Below are 5,856 nucleotides of genomic sequence, written 5' to 3'. Positions count from 1 at the left end.
AGAGACACACTGATAAAAAGCTCTATATAAATAGTGCTTATATTCTGATCAGAGTTTAGAAAGTTACCTTTGCAATCAGACGGGGCATTTTGTAGCGATAGAACTGATCCAAAACACTGCGGTTGACATTGACAGACATTTTGTCTTATTAGTAGCTTTATCAATAAGATGAAGAGATCTTTGATTGCAGCTTTTTGGTATCTTCTGTCTGGAGAAGACGGGATGACATAAACGACTGCAAGAGTTCTCGGTCTCTGACATGAAAAAGTTTTCGCCACTGAGGCTGTAAGGTTCTTGCTTGTATGCTATGTTCCCCCAATACAGGTACCAATGGCTGCGCAACAGCTCTGCAAGTGTTTTAGAAAGAAAAAAAGTTCAGCTGAAAGCTTTCCATGAAGTATATTTATGCTGCAGGACACTATTTAATAGTTCTTGGATCTGATATTTTAGTTATATTCTCTAAGTAGACTTATTTCTGCTGGTCTGAAGAGTTTCCTATGTATGAAGTCAGTTATGTTTGACTATGTAGTCTCAATTTGTATCATTATTACAGCAGCAGTTCCTCAGCCCTACATGTTAACATCTGCAGTTCTGTAGAATGCTGACTTGTCATATGGTGCAAGTTCCCTCCTGCCCCAATTTTCAACTAGAGCATATTGAGACAGGTAAAGAATGAGTTTACCATGTAAAAAGTTCTGCTAGGCTCAAAGTCAGTCTGAGACCCTGGGTTTTGTAACCACTGGTGCACTTTATTTGCAGGCTTGTTCACACCACATACAAGTTTTCACCTTCTGCAAGCAGGAGGGAGCAGAGCTATTTTCCTTTCCTCTTGCTCTCCCCTGGTTTCCTTCCCCTGAGGTTTTTATGCAGCCCCAGGCTAATAAGACAGCAGCTGTATCCCCCTCCCCAATTAGGGCCAGGTTACTAATTAGAGGGTTGTAGCCCACTCTAATTTGTCCCCCTAATGAGAAGTGGGCATAACAAAGGGCTAAATCTGCAATCCTTTGCCTGACACAGAAGGTCACATAACAGCCTTGCTATTAGAGTCACAAGAGGTGAAAGTTCAACTGCCTTGGAAGAAAGAGGCAAGGAAAAACAACAGCCCTCAAATCATTAGTTATGGTATAACTGAATATGCTCATTTTAAATTGAAGTGTGTGGCTTATTTGTATGTAGTCAACCAGAACACTCTGAAATACCTATCTACAAGATGAATAAGCAATGTTTTTGGCAATATAGAAGTGACAGTATAGTTTGCTAAAGTGTTATGGTTTGCCAACATCTTGCTTTTCTCCTGAATTTAAGTGGCTATATTAACCAGTGGTTCTTTCCACCCATAAGATCGCTTAAGTGTAGCAGCCCCATTATGCGTCTACAGCAATTTCCTTCTGCACCTTTGATTTAGCACATATCCCCCTCTCACCCCCAAATATTTAAGATGTTTTGCATTTCTAGACTTCCTATTTCTGTGGCACACACATGTTCATTAACTGCCCAATTCTTCCCTCAACTCTCAGAAGAACCCTATTATTGCATCACTTCTGCTGTACATTTACAGTTCAGTTTCTAAGCTGTACTGATTAAATACTGACTTTAGCCATTTAGGCAGATACTGCACTTGAGACAAGTTTATTCTTACCAGTTCTTTAGAATACTGTACATGCTACCACTGTTACTTCAACTGGAGGTGTTTAGGTAACTTATTTGGATAGAAATGTGCTCTTTGTTACCATTATAGTTGAAGTATTTTGTACAAGAATGTACTTTTCAATACTGAACATACTGTTCCCTAATACTTAGTCAGTAGCAGTAACTGGAAGTCATTTACAGTCACTGATCAAGAAAGGCAGTTAAGTGTGAACCCTGAGGTGTAGTAGGGGACATAAAGGTATTAGCTTGTTTTGACACAAATAATGCTCCCTTTGTTTTCCTCAGGGTTAGGGAACACCTAACTGTGCCCACATCTCCCCGTTTCCAATATAGCAAGCAGCTCTTCTCCCCTGGGACGCCTGTAAAATCCATGGAGTGAAAGCCAACTTCAGAAAGTGCTACTACTATCTTTATAAGTCCTCTGCATTGTAAAACGCAAGGATCATCTTACACTACTTGATCTACAGGATCTGATCAATAGCACTCGGCTTAGTTTTGCCCCAGAGCAGCTACAAGGAGCCCTTTATTGGGGGTGGGGAAGGAGAACTATCAGAGGTGGCACTGCTTTCCGCAGCACTTCTAAAAGCAGCCATCATGTGGCCTACGCACGTGGCTGCGGAAGCATGGAGGAACCAGGTACGTCGGGGGAGGAAGACAGAAAAGTGGCCTCCTCCACAACGCTGCTTTTGTCTGCTGGCGACCGAAGCCGCCACCCACCGCACGACACCGCCCCCGAGCCCGTCGCACTGAGCGAGCAGCCTCCCTCCCGCCCGCCGAACCGCCCCCCTCAGCTCTGGGATGACTCATAAATGCAGCACTTAAGCACTGAGTCAGCCCTAACCAGAAAATGGGGGAGAACCGCCCCAATCGCGCATGCGGGGGCCTCCGCGGCTTCTCAGGCAGGACCCCCCCCCCGCCACGTAACCCCCGAAGTGCAGCCCCCTCCCCCCGCGCTGCGGATTTCTAACTGCGCCACACAGCTCGCTCTCCCCCCCGCCCCCAATCACGAGGCGCGGCCCCAGCCGCCGCCATTTTGCCTCGTCGCGTGGGGACTCGGGAAGAGACCACCCGACTGGGACAAGCGGCGCCGCCTGTTACCCCCGCACTAGAGTACCTCAGCCACCCCCGCCAGGCTGCCCGGACCTCAATCACCCGCCCACCCCCGGGACCCTCACCCACGTCCCCACACGCGCTGCCCTCACAGCGCGCCTCGCTACCCCCCCCCCCCGCAGCCACTCACCGTTTTCGTCCAATAAAGACATAAACCCAACGCTGCTCGCCCCGGGCTGCGACGAAGCCGAGTGTGTAAGGAGAACGGGGCCGAGGGGCGCTTATATCCGGGCGGAGGGAGGGCGGGCGCCGCAGCCGCCGGGTCCGAACGTCCTGGGGCGGGCGGAATCAGCAGCAGCGGCGGCGCCAGTCAATCTGCAGGGGAGACACAATCAGGGCACCGTTAACGGCGTCACCTGGGAAGGGAAGGGGCGGGCGCAACGGAAGCCGAAGGGGACGGTTCCCGGTTGCCCCTGCAATGGCTGCCGCGCACTCACCTCTAGAATGTTCTCGCTCCAACTGAGCGACGCCACGGCTGGGATCAATCAGCCAGCGGCGGAGCGCGCCTCCCTCGCCCCACCATTAGTGCAGGGCTCGCCGTCCGCCTAAGTTATTGGCTGCCGCTCCTGTCAATCAGTCCGTTTTCCCCCCTCCCCCCAGCGCCCTAAAGGACATCGCGTCTATAGTGGCCAAAGCTCGCGAGAATTAGAGAAGGGGGGTGGGGACGGGAGAGAAAAGAATGAGTCATTCAAACAGCCGGGCCAGGGCTGTGTGTCTAGTGGGGGAGGGGCTGGGTAGCTGGCCTCTTTGGTCCCTATTGTGGCCGAGAGCGCAGAAATGGTGCTGTTCACCACCCTGTAAATACTAGAGAGTTTTCAGAGTAGCAGCTGTGTTAGTCTGTATCCCGGGGAAGCACAAGGGTACTTGTGGCACCTTACACACTAACAAATTTAGTTGAGCGTAAGCTTTCATGGGCTAGACCCCACTTCACTGGAACAGCTCACCTTAACTGATTACTCTCATTAGAGTGTGTATGGTAACACCCACTGTTTCATGTTCTCTGTGTGTGTGTGTGTGTGTGTGTATATATATATATATATATATATGTTCCTACTGTATTTTCACTGCATGCATCTGATGAAGTGGGCTGTAGCCCACAAAAGCTTATGCTCAAATAAATTTGTTAGTCTCTAAGGTGCCACAGGTACTCCTGTTCTTTATACTAGAAGTTGTCCATTTCCTTGCTTCTGTAGGCTGGGCTCAGTGCACCTGCCAGGGGCTCCTTGCATCCCCCTAACCCCTGTCTGTTAGCCTCTAATACCCCTCCCTGCAATCTCTGCCCCAGCCCTTATGCCAGGCGGGGCTCTGTGCCCCTCCCGTTCCTTCATCTCCTTCCCCCTCATCCCCCATGGCAAGAGCTCCATGTGCCCCTTCTCCCATGTCTCTTATTCTTCTGTTCCTGACGATGACAAAGACTCCGTGTGTGCCTCCATCCCTCTCTCTGTCAAATGCCAGGGCAGTATGACCCCCTTCCCTCCAATGCCAAGGGCTCTCTATTCTCTCCTTCCCCATACCAAGATTATTCTCTCCCTGTGCCAGGGACTCCTATGTGCCCCCTGTTCCTCCAACCCTCCTTCCCCCCTCTTTCTGTCTGGGAGATAAATCAGTGTCAACATTTTAAACTATGGGGATGATGAACACAGTTGAGATGGGGCTGTTGTTATGCTGGAAGGTATTGATGGCTGCTGTCAACCAATTCTTTGATCTCTAGAAAGTTACAAAGGTGAATGAAACTGCTGGGTTTGCAAATCAGACAGAAGGAGCTCTGCATGTCCCACTTTCCAGTTTTCCTCAAAATCAATAGGACTTTGGCCATTGATTTCTATAACATTCCCTGACATTTTGGGATTGAATGAAGGGTCCAAAAGTTACTGCATTCTGTACCAACAGAGAAATGTTATCAAGCTCAGTCTCGCCTCATTTTGCTCAGCCAATAAGGAATCCATCTAGAGTGGGGTTTAAAATGTTAACCCCATAAACAGGTATGCGGCCTCCTATCTCTGCCACTTCCCAGGAAAGGGGCATGAACACCCAGTTCTCCCTGTCACATACATAGTTATTGTCCTTATTGCTGCCAACTCAGTTCTGATGGGAATGTGGCACTGAGCAGGGCCTGACCCCACAAAAAGGCATGAATCTCCAATTCACCCTGCCACAAAAACAGTCTCCATTACCACTAACTTTCCTCCTTACTGGACAAACGAGCAGAGCTGTCTTCAGGGTATGGGGTCTTGATTTTGATAAAAGCAAAGCCCAGGAAAAGGTACAACCCCTGTTTCTTGCAGACAGTTACTATTCCTGTCACCAATATTGCTAGCTCCCATCCTGATGGGACAGAAGCATTGAGTGGGGCCAGCTTTAGGAGTTGGGAGCTCATTTAAAAAATATTAATCTTGTAAAGGGCATTCAGCCCATTTTCCCACCCTCCACTCCCTCTAACCAAGTATCTCAATTGCCATCTGCTACTACTAATGCCATGTTCTCTTCCACTCCTCCTAAATGGCACCAAGCATGGCCAGCATTAGGGTTTTTGAAGGCTCCTAATAAAGTAGGAATTCAATATTTTTGTTATTGTATAATACAAATAATGTAAAAGCAGCAGGGATTATATGGGCATTTTAGAGATATTATCATGCCAATTAAATACACAAATCGCTTCTCTGTCTTACTGTTCTCTGCTTCCTTATAAATGCACTCAGACAACAGCAGAAGAAACCTCAGACCTTGTAATTTGGCATTTCATGATAATATTGTATTTTGAGGGCTGTGTAGAGGAGCAGAGGCGAATGGGATGAAGTGGACCCCTCCAGGAATAAAATGATTAATAACAATAGCTAATAAAATACTTACAAAGTTAGGTTTCCAAGCCATCTTTAAATTAGGCCATCGCTGGTACCAAGTTGTCACAGACAGAGGAAATGCTTCTCTTGTTAGAGCTTTTGTGACTCTGGAATGTTCTTTTTGATCTGGCAGGAAAAAGAACAACAGTCAAATGCAAAGGTGGCTGATAAATGTGATTTTCCTAGAAGACACAAAGGAAAAGTCAGGTTATTATTAAGGACATGATCAGTGACACATTACAATGAAAAACAGGTT

This window comes from Gopherus flavomarginatus, chromosome 5 (genome assembly GCF_025201925.1).
Source record: "Gopherus flavomarginatus isolate rGopFla2 chromosome 5, rGopFla2.mat.asm, whole genome shotgun sequence".
Classification (NCBI taxonomy): domain Eukaryota; kingdom Metazoa; phylum Chordata; order Testudines; family Testudinidae; genus Gopherus; species Gopherus flavomarginatus.
This window is presented reverse-complemented; position numbering follows the sequence as displayed.